The 18,090-nt window shown below is 35.0% G+C and overlaps 1 protein-coding gene across 3 annotated transcripts in view; it reads left to right on the top strand.

Moving 5' to 3' along the window:
* The window catches only part of ROCK2 (Rho associated coiled-coil containing protein kinase 2), a 140,552-nt gene that overhangs the window by 3,437 nt on the left and 119,025 nt on the right, over window positions 1–18,090 (top strand). The window lies entirely within an intron of this gene.

The following is an 18,090-nucleotide window of genomic DNA, read 5'->3' as shown; positions in this document are numbered from 1 at the left end:
AAAAAAAACGTTAGGTGAGATTACCTGCAAAGTGCTTAGCTCAGTGCTTGGTACATAGTAGGGCTCATTACATTTAGCTCACTTCTGTGTACAGTTAGCATAGTTAATTGCTTTAAGTTTCCTTTGAAAAGGAAAATGGTTTTATTAGCAACCATTTCTTGCTATATAATTTTGAATATGTAACATTATAATTTGAATTTGCCATCATAAAAGTGCTAGCGGTCATCAAGCATAGGTAAAGCTGGATTCTAAGACTGTGTTAGTGTTAAAACACTAAATTATCTTTTTTTCTGTGCAGATGCTCCTTGCTTTACGTAGGTCCTTAAATTAATCTGGAGAGAGTGTATCCCTTTTGTGGTTACAGATTGTGGGCTGCTTGGTATTATTTAAAAATAGAGGGTTTTTGGGACGCCTGGGTGGCTCAGTTGGTTAAGCGACTGCCTTCGGCTCAGGTCATGATCCCGGAGTCCCGGGATCGAGTCCCGCATCGGGCTCCCTGCTCAGCGGGGAGTCTGCTTCTCCCTCTGACCCTCCCCTCTCTTATGTGCACTCTCTCTCACTCATTCTCTCTCTCTCAAAAAATAAAATCTTTAAAAAAAAAAAAAATAGAGGGTTTTTTTTTTAAAAGATTTATTTATTAGAGAGAGAGCATATGGTTGGAGTGGGGGAGCGGGGTGGCAGGAGAGGGACAGAGGGAGAGGAGAGAGAATCCGAAGCAGACTCTCCATGGAGCACAGAGCCTGACTGGGGCTCGATCTCGAGACCCTTAGATCACAACCTGAGCCAAAACCAAGAGTGGGACGCTTAATCGACTGTGCCACCCAGGCTCCCCAAAAATAGAGTTTTGAGGGAGGTTTGTTTCTGTAATACTTTTTTTGGAGGGCAGGGACTTCAATAGTATGCTTTTGCAGTGCTTGAAACTTTTTGGTAAACACCCATGTTTTGTTGTCAAGACTCCGCTTCTCATACTGCTTTCCCAAATAATATGGTAAAAAGAATTGTGCTGGAAAGATGTCTTTTTCTTTCTTTCTTTCTTTTTTTTTTTTTTTTTTTAAGATTTTACTTTTTAAGTAATATCTACACCCAACATGGGGTTTGAACCCACAATCTCGGGATCAAGAGTTGCATGCTTTACTCACTGAATCAGCCAGGTGCCCCGAAGACCTTTCTAAATATCTTTCTAAAGATGTGTGCTTTTGGGTTTTGATATGTTTTACTAAAAGAGTAAATGGTTATAATAACTTGGGATTCAGGCTTAGGTAAACTGTTACTTAAGACTGGTGTTGATGGGGAAAGGTGATTAAAATTTTATTTATGAATTTCAGTGACTTAGAATACAAAATGCTTTATTTGATTGATTTCATTATACCAGTAAACTGTATGAAAATATTTCTTACCACATATTTCTTATCGCTTAGATTTCAGTTTGGTATTGGTTATCTGCCTAATTAAAGTAAACTTTTCTGTGTATTTTTTTTTCCCACTGTATAATAAGCATGAATATTATAAAGATATAAAAGTGAAATAGAATAAAAATTGAAAAATTGTTTTATACATGTTTTTCTTTTGTGAAATAAAAGTTGGGCATTTATAGTGTAAGTGGGATTACTTTACTTTAAAACTTGCATTTTGATGATCATTAAAGACAATGAATTAGCTAGAGAGGTTTAAAAAAGTGTAATGTATGGAATTTACAGTTTAGGTGAAGTTGAACCTCTTGAAAGTACAGATCCACAGCCCCTAACCCACAATTTTGCTACGTAAAGAACTCAGAAAACCAAGTTTTTGGTAAAACTTACTTGATCGTAACATCTGACCTGATTTGATGTTAGAATATTTATAATCAGTTTGTCCCTCCTGGTATAATTGGAATAGCTTTCCTTGGAGAAATATTAATGTGTTTGATTTCAGGGTGCTACAGGGGTTTTCAGGAATGTACTGTATATGGTATATGTACTTTATTACCATTCTAAAATCCAGAAAATTCTGAATTCGGAAACATCTTGTCCTAACGTAAGGCCAGTGTAGACTTACATACATCTCAAATGCTGTAGTTATAAAGAAATAGTGAATAATTATCTTTTTTTTTCTTTTTTTAAAATTTTATTTTATTATGTTATGTTAATCACCATACATTACATCATTAGTTTTTGATGTAGTGATCCATGATTCATTGTTTGCATATAACAGCCAGTGCTCCATTCAGTACGTGCCCTCTTTAATACCCATCACCAGGCTAACCCATCCCCCCACCCCCCTCCTCTCTAGAACCCTCAGTTTGTTTCTCAGAGTCCATAGTCTGTCATGGTTCGTCTGTGAATAATTATCTTGAAACCTAAGTTGTTGTTTTGGTTGAGTCCTGATCCAATAGTCTTCTTTTCTCATTTTGAATTCTGAAATATTCTAAACATTAAGAGAATATAGCATGCAAATATGAATTATGAAGCATAAAAAAACATTCATGAAATCACCGCCCAGTTTAATGAACAGAACACTAGCCTGTTGAAGTTACCATGTGTTGCTGCTGCTTGATCAGTCTTCATGCGTTTTCTCCTGTTACCCTGAAATTTTTTTTAAAGATTAATTTACTTATTTGAGAGAGAGTGAGCATGCGTGAGCAGGGGGAGGGGCAGAGGGAGAGGGAGAGAGAGTCTCAAGCAGACTCCCTGCTGAGCACAGAGCCCAATGTGGGCCTTGATCTCATGACCCTGAGATCATGATCCAAGCTGAAATCAAGATTCGGACACTCAACTGCCTGAGCCACCCTGGCGCACGCCCTGAAATTTTTTTTTTTATTATTCCCTTGCTTTATTTTATAGATTATCACATTTGTATCCCTAAACAGTACTGTTTAGTTTTACTTACTTTTTTAACTTTAAAAAAGGTTAAAATTTGTATTGTATACTATATTCTTTTATGACTTGCTTTTTTCAAAGTTAAATTTCTAAGATGCACCTACATTGTGGTTTCGTTTTCATTGCTACCATAAACCGTAGTATATTGCTCCAGTCTATTTAATGGATATTTAGATTGTTTTTCTTTTCTGCTATTATGGATAGAATTGCTGTGAATATTACTGGAGCCCATGTGAAGTATCTATAGGCTAGGGTATATATTTAGGAGTGGAATTGTTGGGTTTTAAGATAGCTGTGTTCAACTTAGCAAGGTAATGGGTAGAGTTTAAGTTTTCCCCCAACATTTTTTTAAAGATTTATTTATTTGAGAGAGCGTGAGAGCAAGCGATCGAGTGAGCAAGTGCAGGGGGGAGGGGCAGAGGGAGAGGGAGAAAGAATCTCAAGCAGACTCCCTCTTGAGCACAGGACCCTCAGCTGAAACCAAGAATTGGACGCTTAACCCGCTGAGCCACCCAGGTGCCCTTCCCCAACATTTTATTATGGAAAATTTCAAAGTATGGTAAAGTTGAAAGAATTGATGCTGAACATCTGTATACTCACCATCTAATTAATAGTTTGCTGTATTTGCTTTATTACATATATTCCTCCCTTTATCTATCACTACATCTTTTTGGTTTTGATTCACTTAAAGTAAGTTGTAGCTATTGGTATGCTTCGCCTTTAAACACTTCAGCATGCGTTTCGTTAAGTAGAGTTCAGTATTTGTTTAGGCTTTTTATTTTATTTTTTTATTTAGGCTTTTTAAAGATTAAATTTACATACAATGAAATGCACAAATCTTGAGTGTACTATTGATGACTTTTGACAAATGCACACACCTGTGTAATGCAAATCCTTATCAAGATACAGAACATTATTACCAACCCAGAAATCTCCCTTATATGTCTTTTCAGCTAATTCCACACCCCATTCCCTTAGATTCTATCACTCTTCTGATTTTTTTTTTTTTGTACTAAAGATTACTTGAGCTTCTTCTAGAACATCATATAAATGGAATCCTATATAGTGTGTACTCTTTTATATCTGGCTTATTTAAAGCTCAGCATAGTTTTTGAGATTCATCCATGTTTTTGTGTGTAGCAGCAGCTTGTTCCTTTCTTATGACTGAGCAGTATTCTGATGTATGTGAAACCATAGGCTGTTAGCCATCTCCTGTTAATGGATACCTGGTCTGTTTTGAGTTTTTGGCTATTATATATTACGTACTTTGGCTTTTAATAAAGCTTGCTAAGAACAATCTTGTATTAAGTCTTTGTGAGGACATGTTTGCATTTCTTTTGGGCGTAAATACCTAGTAGTGGAATTGCTAGGTCATAAGATAGAAGTATGTTTAACTTTTAAGAAACTGCCAGATTGGGGCACCTGGCTGACTCTCAGTGGAGCATGTGACTCTTGATCTTGGGGTTGTGAGTTCAGACCCCATGTTGGGTGTAGAGATTACTTAAAAATAAAATCTTAAGAGAGAGAGGGAGAGCGAGAGAGAGGCTACCAGATCTTTTTCCAAAGTGGTGATATAATTTTACACTCCCACAGCGGTGAATGAGAGTTGCAGTTCCTCCCCAACGCTGAGTCTTTTAAATTTTAGCCATTCTGTGGGTGGTAGTGGTATCTCATTGTGAATTTAATTTGCATTTTTTTTGATAACTAATGATAATAACTTTTTCAGGCACTTACTGGCCATTTGTGTATCTTCCTTTGTGAAACATTTTTTCACATTTTTGCTCATTTAAAAAAATTTGGGTCTTTTTTTCCTTTATTTTTATTATTAACTTACACAAGTTCTTTATCCTATATACAGTTTTTTGTCAAATATATGTTTTGCAAATGTCTTCCAGTCTGTGGCATGTTTTTTTTTTAATCAAAAATTTTTTATGGTTATTGCTTTTTCTGCCTAAGAGACTTGCCTTTCCCCATGTTACAAAGATAATTCTCTATTGCTTTTTTCTAGAAATTTTATGGTTTAACTTTTATGTTTAGGTCTAGGATAGATGTGAAGCCAGTTTTAGTGTGTGGTGTGAGTTGGGGTCAAGGTTCATATCCCCCCCCCCCATATTTCCCATATCCAGTTATCCAGACTATCCACCATTTTTTTCCAGCTTTACACATAACTTGACACATAACGTTATATAAGTTTAAGGTATACAGATGATACATGTATATATTGCCAGTTGCTTACCACAGTAACCATTAGTTAACACATCCTTCACCTCACATAATTACCGTGTGGTTTGTTGCTATTGTACTTAGTGTGAGAATATTTAAGATTTACTCTTTTAGCAACTTTCAAATATACAATACAGTATTGTTAACTATAGTCACCAGCACAAATTTTTTTTTTTTTTTAAAGATTTTATTTATTTGTTTGACAGAGAGAGAGACACACAGCGAGAGAGGGAACACAAGCAGGGGGAGTGGGAGAGGGAGAAGCAGGCTTCCGGCAGAGCAGGGAGCCTGATGCGGGCTCGATCCCGGGACCTTGGGATCATGACCTGAGCCGAAGGCAGACGCTTAACGACTGAGCCACCCAGTCGCCCCAGCACCAATTTTTTAAAAATATTTTTCTTTTCTCATTGGATTGCTTTGGTGCCTTTGTTAAAATGAATTTTCTGATAGGTGGATTTTTTATTTGTCTGTCTACCACCTAGTAACTACATTTAATTGTTAGTTATGGTTCTGTTGTTTAACCATGTTCTATTCAAAATTTATTGATTTATTTTATACTTTTTTTACCTGAAGGAAATGGCAGGCAACTGTGGTTGAAAAACCTAGATTTCGTTTTTGAAGGGAAGAAAGCTGTACATTTTTGTAATTATAAAAATAATATGTTCTTATTGTAGAAAACTTAGGAAATAAAGGTATAAATGCAAGTGACATACATAGTCTCCCCACATAGAATTAAATTACCATTTTGGTGTAAGTATCTGTCTGAAAAATTAAAATAGAAAAAAAGTAGAACTACATTGTACATGTGCTTTGTCATTTTCTTTTACACTTAATGAATAATAGAAGCTTTTGTATAGTCAGATTTATCAGCCTTCTTACTGTAGAGTGATTTCTGGCTTAGACGTCGTGCTTAGGACATTGTCCATTACCAAAATTATGATATCATATACCTGAATTTTGTTTTAGTACTCTAATGATTTTATTTTTAATGTTATCTTTAATGTTACTTTTATTCCATTTGGAATTCTGATGGAAACTATGAAGTAGAGGTACGAAGATTTTATCAGGAAGTTTGTCATAAATATTAGAGTACCCAAAATAATAATTGGAAGCCTTTGTTTATATCTCTGTATTCTTGTCTTACAACTTCGTATTTGGAGAGTGGTACTTGTGGGAGGAAAGAGGGTAATGATTATAGATTTGATCTTCATTTGGGCGTTTTGAGTTTTTTTATGGAAATACTGTTCTACAACTATACAGCCCTTCTGAGGGTCGCTCAGTCAGTTAAGTGTCTGACTCTTGATCTCAGCTCAGGTCTTGATCTCAGGGTCATGAGTTTGAGCCCTTTGTTGGGTCCACACTGGGTGTGTAGCCTACTTAAAAATAAAATCCTGTTCTGTGCTAACATTCAAATACACACACACACACACACACACACACATACATACATACATATATATAAAAGCTGTTAGTGATCAGGGTTACTGGTGAAGAGAATGTTGGTGACACAGGGCAACTTATGGCTTTTGAGAGAAAAAAAAGTAATATTTTCCATTGGCAGGTTAGTGTATTATATAGAACTTAATATTTAAATTAATGTGAAATCATGGTGGTATTGGGGTCTCTACTAAAGCTGTCTCTTCTTTATCCTTGATTGTAGTTATTATTTACTCTCATCTGTACTTTTTTTTTCTTTAAAATATGATTGAATTATGGAGATATACTTGTAAATTCTGCAACTGGCAGTCCCAGATGACCCTCACTCATCTTTTTAGAAAGCATTTGGATCACAATAGTTAGCATTTCTCGCTTGCTCTTTTGCACCCTTGCTCTGTTTCTTTCATTCTCTTTCTTATTCTCTCCCTCTTTCATTTTCTCTCTTGCTCTCTCCCTCTCTCCCTCCCTCCTTCCCTCTCTCTCCTTCTCTGTGTGTGTCTGTGAGTATGACAAAAAGGAAATTTTGAGATTCATTTTTGGTTCATCTTTGATAATACTTTGGGGGAGTGTTTGTATAATTCCAAGAATGATCTTATGGTTTGATGCTTCATTTTGGTAAGGTATGAATTGTTTGTTGAGCTATGTAAAATGCTTTATAAATTTCTTTTGTTATAGTTAATTGATTACTTATTATTCAATATCTGATTTCCCTTACTCTCTAAGAGTTTAGACTTTTTAGCTATAAAGCAATTGATAGAAATTTTCTTTCTTTTTTTCTTTTTTTAAAGGTTTATTTATTTATTTATTTATTGGAGAGAGAGAGAGAGAGAGAGAGCCGGAGACAGCATGTGGGGAGGGGCAGAAGGAGAGGGAGAGAAGCAGACTCTGCTAAGCACAGAGCCCAACGTGGGGCTTGATCTCACGACCCTTAGATCATGACCTGAGCTGAAATGAAGAATTGGACGCTCCAACCACTAAAACACCCAGGCGCCCCAAACTTTTCTTTATTTTCAAGAGATTATGGACTTTGGAACTAATTTCTTTTTTATTTTTTTTTATTTTTATTTCTTTATTTATTTATTTTTTGGAACTAATTTCTGACACTTTTTTATTAGGGTTTTATATGCCATGGAAATGAATATCAGAACCTCCTCCAGTAATACTTTAGATGGAAACAGAGCAGAACAGGCTTGGCATTATCTTAATTACCTGTATGATTATGATTATGATGAGGAATGCTTAATACACTAAGTGTTGTCTTTTTATGTACTTCTTGGTTTTTGAGTTTATTTAATGAACAGAATATAAGCTCTTTTAGGACATGTGTCTTTTTTCGTCTTCTATTGTTGTGTCCTGTAAATATTTGTTGAATGAACTAACAAGTAATTCTTTTTTAAGTAACAGGAGTAATCTGTAGAAATATATCCCTGCTTAAAGAGATATTAAAGTATTCCCCAAATAAACATTTTGGTATATGTTCCTGTCACTTATTTCTTATCTATTTATAGGAAGGAAGATAAGTAAACATCTGTATATGCAAAGAGGATAGGTTTGAGTGATAGAATTAATTGGAGGTCAAGTAGGAAAAGTGAATAATGATTTGGACATTTTCTGGATTGTGGTGAAACAATTTGTTTTGGAAAGGATTTAAGCTTATTTTATTCAGTGTTTCAGGTGAAATAAAGACACTGTGTGGGCTGCACAGCCTTTATCATTTATTGAGTTTCATCTGTTCCCCTTACTCCCTAGTTATTCTTCTGGTTAAATATATCCAGTTCCTTCTTACATACTTAGGTGATGCCTGCGTTGAAATAGTGCTTCATGAATAAGGGCAGATGAAATGCTGGTGGGTCTGTTCACAGGGTGAAATTCTTTAAAACGGTATATTGGCTGTTACTAATAGTAAGGCAGTATTGCTTAACAAAATTAAAGCCAAAGGGCATGAGAAATTTTGATCAGGGATCAAAATGTTATTATAAATCACTATGAATGACTGTTTTTGAAAAATTTTCAGATATTACCAAGCATTCTGATTATGAGCATTTTCACTTAGCTTTAAAATGTTTATTGTTTGTAATACTCTGTTCTTTCTCTAATAAACCCAAATACTTGATTTTTCTTGTTCCCTTTGCATTTTATTTAAAACAGCTATAGAAAGAAGAGAATTTAGAGTATGGTTTTTCTTCTATATGTAATGGTGGCTGTCAGTTAGCAAAGGAGAGCAATACACAGTATCTTGCTTGTAGTAAGTCCTTGATAATTGTTGGTTGAATGATAAATACAGGCTGCAGATGTAGTGCAGTTGAGAAGACAGTGTTACAGTCTCTTACTTGCTCTTAGAATAAGCTCCGAAATTAAAGTCTGGCAGTTGAGAGTGGTCAGCAGGTGTTGAACATAGGTATCATTGTTTACTAGGTTTATTAGTTCTCTTTATTCTTTTTATTTTATTCTATAATTTCCATACCATAGGATTCACCCATTTGTAAGTATACAATGTACTGATTTTCAGTAAATTTACAGAGTTGTACAACCAACATTATCACAGTCCATTTTCATTAACTCCCCAAAATTTCCTTGAGCATGTTTGCAGTCAGTCCTTACTCCCAGGGAAGCCAACCACTGATATGTTTTCTGTGTCTGTAAGTTTTTCTTCTTTGGAAATTTCATACATGTGGAATCATACAGTATTCAGTTATTTGTTCTGCCTTCTTCCACTTACCATAATTTTTTGAGGTTTACCTGTGTTGTAGCATATATCAGTATTTTGTTCTTTTTTATTGCTGACTAATACTCCCTTGTACAGATATATCATATTATGTTTGTGAATTCACCATGTGTATGGACATGTGTTTTTATTTCTTTTAGCTAGATTTTAAGGAGGTGGATTGCTGGGTCATATGGTATGCTTCTGCTTAACTTTTTGTTTTTCCTTTTATGCTTAACTTTTAAGAAACTGTTTTCCAAAATGTCTGTATCATTTTACATTCCCACCAGCAATGTATGAGGGTTCCAGTTTTTCCACGTTCAAAGAACACTTGACATTGTATGTGTTTGTGATGATAACCATGATAGTACCTTTTACTAATGATAAATGATGCTGAGCACTGCTTCATGTGCTTATTAATTTTGTTTTTTAAATTTTGCTAAGGTACCATGAGTGTGGTCTAGTAAAAGGACTTTCATTTTGTATACTACAAGCCAATTCCAATGTTTAAAAATAGAATTCAGATACATATAGATCAGAGCCCTTTATAGGTGAAATTATCCTACTGACTAGTGTCTCCACCTGAAAGGCCTAATTCATACTAAGCATTATTATTTTTTTAAACCTTGTTGTGGTACCTTTTGCTTCCAAGTAATGAATGCGCCTTGCTGAGCTGTGTAGGCCCTAGTAATGGCAGTGAAGTCTCTACTAGTTGAGTTACTTCTAAGCTACAGATCAAGTTGAAGTACTTCTGATTTAAATTATGGTCTTTGATTATTTCTCCATTCTGTTTTGTGCTGATCTTTATTATTATTATTATTATTATTATTATTTTGAACATCTTGAGTAAACTTATAAACTGATTTCTCTCATCTTGACCAAACATTTATCTTTATAAAACTTTTCTGTTCTACATAAAAATTAAAAAAACAATTCTTACTATTTAAATATTGTAACTTGGTTCCTGTGAGTGGGTAACTACTGGTGTTTTAAAAGTGTGCTACACTTGGCTTTTGGCTTATACTTTGAGTACTCATCTGAATTTAACGTACAGATACAGATGTTACTTCTTGTTCATAGGTGGCATGGATATTGATTTGTGGGATTAAATTATGAGCAGAGTTTTGGAACTTAACCAAGACCATGTTCTTTTCAGATACAAAAGTAGCTGCCCAACTTGTCCATTCTGTATCAGGATATTACCCTATTGTTTGACCTTGTGTTTCATTATGATTCCTTTAGAAGTCATACTAAAAAATATGCTTGTTGAAATTGAAGTTTTCTGTTTAGCTTTAGTTTATATTGTATTTTTTGAGCTTTTATTAAAGATAACCACAAATGGGACTTTTTTGAACAGAAAGGAACATTTAGGAAATAATTCTTTCAGTACTTAAGATGCTTTCATTTATTAAGGATGAATTTTAAAAATTTTGGTTGTAGTGATATTTATTCTTCTAAAAGGAAAGTGCATTAGGGGTGCCTGGGTGGCTCAGTTGGTTAAGCATCCGACTCTTGATTTTGGCTCGGGTCATGATCTCAGGGTTGTGAGATTGGGCTCTGTGTGGGGTTCCATGCTGGGTGTGGAGCCTGCTTAAGATTCTCTCTCTCCCTTTCCCCCCTCCTCCTCTAAAACAAAAAAATTAAAGGAAAGTGCAGTAGCCCAACTGCCATGAAGTTTGAGTCCTGCAAGATCTAGTGAAATGAGGTTTTGTGTATTGAAACCCTTGCAAAAATATTTCAAGTATTAAATGTGTAAACATTGGTATGATTTTGAAAAATGTTTCACCTTTTTGGGTTAACTTACAGAGTTATAGTTTGTGGTACTTGGGACTTTTATATATTTAAATACATATGACCATATTTTATGTATTACATAGTGAATAAAGTTCAAGTTGAAGTTGAATGGTTAAAAATGATGTTTTGTGTTTGACCAGTGTGCCTGTGTTGAAAGAATCAAAATTAAACATTTTTTTTCTGTATGAATCACTAGATTTCTCCAAGGGCCACTAACAGGTTGTATAATCAGCATCTTTTGTAGTTAGTAAAGATTAGAGGAACATATATCAAAATTAATATTTTCTTTCAGAGAAGTTAGATATCAAGTCAGAATTGGAGAGTTAATGCAAAATTTAAGCCATATTGTAGAATTTAACCAGATTGTAGCTATTCTAAATTCAGCAAAATTTCTCTGGAATTAACAGAATATTTGGATTTGCTTTTAAAAAATGTCTAAAACATGAACTTTGAATTTTTGTATTGGCTTCTCAATGATTATATTTCTCAAAATTTAATCACTGAAATTAATGTGCAAATGAAATGATGAACTTTTCTTTGAACTTTAGATGCAAGGCATGATCTTAGTTGTGTTCAACGTGAAGCAGTTTTTTGTCTTATATTCTTTCAAAAAAGGCCATCTTAAGGATGCTTTAATAAATGAATTGACAAAAATTTTCCTACTGGATTAAAATAAAAAGTAAATGTATAGAGAAAGATGTATCTGAAAATTTGAAAACTTAATACCGATATAGTTTATGTCCTGGCCCTTAGAGGTCTGTCTGTCTGTCTGTCTGTTTTATTTATTTATTTATTTATTTATTTATTTATTTTCTTTCTTTCTTTGAGAGAGAGTGAGAGCGAGTCAGCGGGAGCAGGGATGTATTGGGGCAGAGGGAGAGAAACACAGGCAGATTCTGTGCTGAGCAGGGATCCTGACTCGGCTTGATCCCACCACTCTGAGATCATGACCTGAGCTGAAATCAGGATTGAGGCTTGGGGCTCCTGGGTGGCTCAGTCGTTAAGCATCTGCCTTCGGCTCAGGTCATGATCCCAGGGTCCTGGGATCGAGCCCCGCAGGGAAGCCTGCTTCTCCCTCTCCCACTGCCCCTGCTTGTGTTCCCTCTCTTGCTGTGTCTCTCTCTCTCAAATAAATAAATAAAATCTTAAAAAAAAAAAAAAAAAGATTCAAGGCCTAACTGACTGAGCTACCCAGGCTCCCCTTATAGGTCATTTTGAGTACAGATTTTCTAATCTGTATCTGCTAAATCCAATAGCTAAGACAATGGTTTAAAAATCTTAGAGGTCTTTAGAAATATTGATGCCTGGCTTCCTTCCCCCAGACATTCTAATATAATAGGTATGTGATGTGGCCTGGAGATCAGGAGTTTTAAAAGTTCCACAGGTGGTTCTCAAGTGCAGGAAAGTGTGGGAACCACTGAGCTGAGAGGTGCAATATTGTAATTTAAAGATTGGCAGAGAGGACATTGGGTCGAAAATGTATCTGAGGAAAGGAGAATACTTATTTTTTTTCTTTCTTTATTTTTTGTGGCTCACCAAGGCTTGGATGAAGCCAGAAAGTCAGAATTATCTGTTGGAAGCCAGAATCGTACCCAGGGTACTTGGTAGAAATGATGTCAGATCTTCTGATTTAGATGTCTGTAGTGGGGGCAGTAATTTGCATTTAATCAAGCATCTCAGGTGATTCCGATGCAACTTAATGTGCAGATCAAAGTTTGAGAAATTTGTAGGTGTTGCTTCTTGTACTGACTGACAAAACTGAAACCAAATAGTCGAGATCTCCTTGGCACACAAAATTGTATATGTGGAAAAGGCTGGCGAATGGAGAAGCGCCAGATTTTCTGAAATATCAAGGGTCATCACATTTTCTTTTTTTAGAGCTCCGTAGGAATTAGACCAAGGTTTTTCTTTTTCTTATTTTAGAAGGAAATTTAATTTGCTTTGCTGAGCTTTTCTGAAGGAAGAATCAGACAAGATAGACCAAATTTCTGAAGTGAAAAACAATTTTTATCGTGATAAAATATACACAGTATAAAACTACGATATAGAAATGTTATTACATCTTACCCTTTCATAAGAAATATAGTCTACAGACACTGGCCTGGAACATACATAATTTTGATGTTTCACATTTAATAAGTGGCGACAGGGAAATAGTGACAGCCTGTTTAATCACTGACAGTTAATTTAATTCAGAAAGAAAAATTTCGCTAGAAATGTGTGGTCCTTCAGAGCACACCAGCTAAAACAGCCCAGTGTATGTATATCTGTGGAAGTGCCTATGTTTAAAAAATAATAAAATCACTCAAAAATTATTTTGTGGTCTCTTTAAAAGCAAGCAAAAAAATAAAATGTTATAAAACATTCAAAATCTTTATATTAAAGTATTTTGAAATTTTATTTTCAGAGCAGCCTTCAAGTTATTGGTTATATAACAGTCATCTTATTAATATGTTACTGTTTAGATTTTTTTTATTTTTTATTTTTTATTTTTTATTTTTTATTTTTTTAAAGATTTTATTTATTTATTTGAGAGAGAGAGAATGAGAGACAGAGAGCATGAGAGGGAGGAGGGTCAGAGGGAGAAGCAGACTCCCTGCTGAGCAGGGAGCCCGATGCAGGACTCGATCCCAGGACTCCAGGATCATGACCTGAGCCGAAGGCAGTCGCTTAACCAACTGAGCCACCCAGGCGCCCTTGTTTAGATTTTTTTTAAAAGCACATTCTTTGCAGTTATGTCTCTTCACATCATTGGAAATTAGAGAAAACCAGACAGTGGATAAGTTGTCTTTATTTTTCATTTTCTCAAGTATTTTTATATTAGACTTACTCTTGTGTGGCCATTTTAATTTTGGTGGTTAAGGGGTATGTAGGTATTTTAGAAATTTGGGAAAGTTTTCATTTATTGATTCTTGTGATAATAGTTATAGCTATTAGAGGAATAGCAGTTGTGAGTTTTACCGTTTTTGGGTTTTTTTTTAGTATTTGAAATCTTTAGCAACTCACTTTTTGTAGATTTTGTCTTGTGGTTAATAAAATTGGACACACTTGTAGCCAAGGCAATATTTTTTTTTTTTTTAAAGATTTTATTTATTTATTTGACAGAGAGAGACACAGCAAGAGAGGGAACACAAGCAGGGGGAGCTGGAGAGGAAGAAGCAGGCTTCCCGCCTGGCAGGGAGCCTGATACAGGGCTCTGTCCCAGCACCCTGGGATCATGACCTGAGCGGAAGGCAGACGCTTAACAACTGAACCACCCAGGCGCCCCAAGCCAAGGCAATATTAATTAATATTTGTGAGACTATAGAGTGACACATAGTATCTTTAAAACCCTAAAGATTTGTCACAGTTTATCATTTAAAATGTATCCATTCTTCCCAAGTTATTGCTGAATAGATAACTAAAATGTGAAACAAATCCAAAACTGGATGGTCCTTCTTTCACTGACTGCTGCTATACTTGTGCAGTTATCTTTAGAAATTTGTTACATCTGATATATTAACATTTCACTGGAAGTGTTTTTCAGGTTAGAAACATTTTATAATCTGGTTATTAGGATCCCTATTCCATAATACCTCAGCATTGCACAGGATGTTCCAACATTTCTAAATATTTAACAAAATGAGACTTCATGATTTGTATGTCCATGCTAAAGCAGCTCTGAGGCATTATTTCTGACTGTAGCTTTGGAATATATAATTCCTGATTGCAACATTTAAAATTAGAGTATGAATATGTTTTGTTTTGTTAATGTTGTTATATTCTGGCTAAAGAAGAATTTAGTCATAAAAGCAAGATGTTACAGTGTAAGAGAATGCAAAAGCTCACCTAAAGGATTTTGCTGGTAGTTCCAAGAGACAATTTTCTAAAAAAAAACAAAAACAAAAAAACACAAATCAAAACTGTAAAAGCATATATTTTTGTAAAAAGGGGGAAGCTATAAAATTAAAATTTTGGAGGCATTACAGAAGACAGATTTGTTTTCCATATTTAAGACATTCCCAGAATAGGAGAATAACGGATGATACAAATAAAACTAAATTTAGAACTAATAAAAGGAAACTCTAGTAAAAATTGGCTTATGAAATTTCCTTCAGAGGGAAGTCATAAAGTAAAACACTGAATACATCTTTAAGAAGTTAATTACTCAGTTTTTGGGGGAGAGTTGGTAAGAGGGGATTTTTATAAGTTTTAGCATAGGGAAGTTCATCTTTTAAGATAGTATAGAGAATGTAAGTCTCTGGCATAATATTTTATTGTGCTGCTTTTTATCCTCTTGTGAACAGAATTGTTCAGTTTAGTTCAAGTTACAACAAATCTGTGAAATGGAAGTGTAAGAATCTAGAAAATAGCATACTTATTTCAAATCATTTTCTGTAAGTAAAATTCCATTAAAATAAGTTCATAAAATGGATCCTGTTTAATCTCTATTAATATGTGAAAAGACAAATGAATTTCCGTAAGAATATTTTGGTTTTTGTTTAAGGTAGTAAAGGTGGAAAAAAATGAGGGGAAATGACTTGATAATTTTTTTTGAAGATTTATCCATTTATTTGAGAGAGAGAGAGCGCGCGGGCGCGCGCGCGCACACACACACACTCACACACTTGAGTTGGGGGAGGGGCAGAGGGAGAGAGATTCCCAGGCAGGCTCCCTGGTGAGTGCAGAGCCATACCATGGGGCTCAATCTCATAAGCTGGAGATCACTCTCACGACCTGGATGGAGATCACGACCTGAGCCGAAACCAAGAATTGCATGCTTAACCAACTGAGCCACCAGGCATCCCATGACTTGATAATTTTCAAGTGTATTTTTAAAAGAGAAGCAGAGTAGTATAATGGCAAGAACACTGGATTTGGAGTCAGAAGAGCTATGACTGGTATTAATTAGTTAGATGTTTTATTAATCATCTTCTTGACTATGATTTGTAAGACTGTATCTGTCTACCTCAAGGAGATGTGAAGATTAAATCCAATGGGAAGCTAACCCTATGTATTCGTGTTCTGTAAACTGTACAGAACTTAAACTTGTTTACAGACGGTTGAAGAACTATCTGTAAAATATCTTAAGTTATATATGTCTGTAAGTGTCTTCAAAAAGGTACGTGCATACAGAATCAGTCTCCTGGTGTTAGCCTGTTTTTCCCAAAAATGGTAGCACATTATTTGGCACATATTAGGTTCTCTAAATTACTAAATCACTGAATAAAAAATTAGTTGGCATATTTATTTTTTAATTCACTGAGGATAATTAGTTTTATTCTGTGAATATTTGTTTTTATTCATTTTTGGGCTTACTATATTCCAGGTGTCAATTTTTCCCAGCTAAGGTATATTATTTTATTTTATTTTTTTTAAGGTATATTCTTTTAGAGTTGGTATGATATTGAATATGAAAACAGAGTCTGATGTTCTTATGTGACATTAAATTTCAGAAATCCTGATATATAAATACTAGGAAAAGTCATGACAAAATTTTTAAGCCTTTGTGTTATTCACTTGCAAAAATGTTAATCATGCTTTATATAAAGTTTAAAAGAGCATTAGGGTTTTACCAGCAGTTTTTATCTGTAGCTTCAATTTAGCAACTTTTGGCCTACTTGTGGTAACAAAAGTGAACTGAGGAACAACTTCAAAGAATGATTTGGGAAATGTAAACTGCAGGTATTATGCTCTATTACCTCTGGTCTTTAGGCATACCAGGGTAATTAGAATTTAATCATGTAGAAAAATATTTGAAAGTAATAGTATATTTTGTGATCATTCTATATTGATGACTACTGTAATCAGTAACTATTTAATTTCCTTGGATCATGTAATTTCCAAATTTCCTGATTTAGGGGTTTAGGATCTGGCTAGCAGAGTAGGCTAGTGTAAGGCTGTTGTCAACTCTTTAACAACCTCATGGAATAAGAATTTGTATTTCTGTAGACCAGGAAAAACTGAATTAGTATTCAGGCATAATTAAAATGAATATGGGGGGAAGTTTGTATGGGAATAGCCACTGTTATGGTGATACATTATACTTTCCCTGTTGTGGGATTTATGAATTAGGAAATGAATTTTATCTACTTCTATTTTTTTTTTTTAAATATCTCAGTGGTTTTTCTTAGGATAGAGAGACTTCAGCATAGACTGTTTTCTATCCTGTGGTTGGTCTCTTGTGCTCAGGTGCCTATCCCTCTCTCAAAAAAAAAAAAAAAAAAAGAAGGAAGTAAAGGGAAGGGGTTTTTGAAGGGCCCTGTGATCAGGGGACAATAGCAGGGAAAAGTCTTCTTTTAATTTTTTTTTAAGTAATCTCTATACCCAGCGTGGGGCTCTATCTCACAACCCTGAGATCAAGAGTCACATGCTTCACTAGCCAGGACCACTAGCAGGAAAAAGTCTTGATGGGATATATGACTCACAGATGATGGGCTTTAGGGAGGTAGACTTATCTTCAGAGATGTGAAAAGGAAGAGAGTGAGCAGGACCAGGGATAGAGGCAATCATCCTTTCACCAATAACTGAATAAATATACCATATTCTTTCATTTATACTCTGTCTCTGTCTCTAATGGGAATGCTCCCTCTTATTCTCTGCTTTGTCAACTTAAAAAAACAAACAAACTTCATTTTGAAAATTACAAAAGTAATACATGCCTATTTAAAAAATTAAAAATTACAGAAGTGAGGGCGCCTGGGTGGCTCAGTTGGTTGAGCGACTGCCTTCGGCTCAGGTCATGATCCTGGAGTCCCTGGATCGAGTCCCGCATTGGGCTCCCTGCTCGGCGGGGAGCCTGCTTCTCCCTCTGACCCTCCCCCCTCTCATGTGCTCTCTCTCTCTCATTCTCTCTGTCTCAAATAAATAAATAAAATCTTTAAAAAAAAAAAAAAATTACAGAAGTGAATATAAAATATAAGTTCTCTCTTAACCCTTTCTACTTGATCTCAGTCTTCTGAAACAACCACTTTACAACACGTCAGTGTATCACTTTCCTTGTGTGCGTTAATAGCGTATACATACAACAATGGTGTATCATTTTCCTTTTTTCCTTGCACAAAGCAGGAATACTTATAGGGGTTTTTTTGATAACCA

This window comes from Phoca vitulina, unplaced genomic scaffold, assembly GCF_004348235.1.
Source record: "Phoca vitulina isolate PV1807 unplaced genomic scaffold, GSC_HSeal_1.0 scaffold42, whole genome shotgun sequence".
In the NCBI taxonomy this organism is placed as follows: Eukaryota; Metazoa; Chordata; class Mammalia; order Carnivora; family Phocidae; genus Phoca; species Phoca vitulina.
The sequence above is the reverse complement of the archived record's forward strand: the minus strand, read 5'-3'. Positions and strand labels throughout refer to the sequence as shown.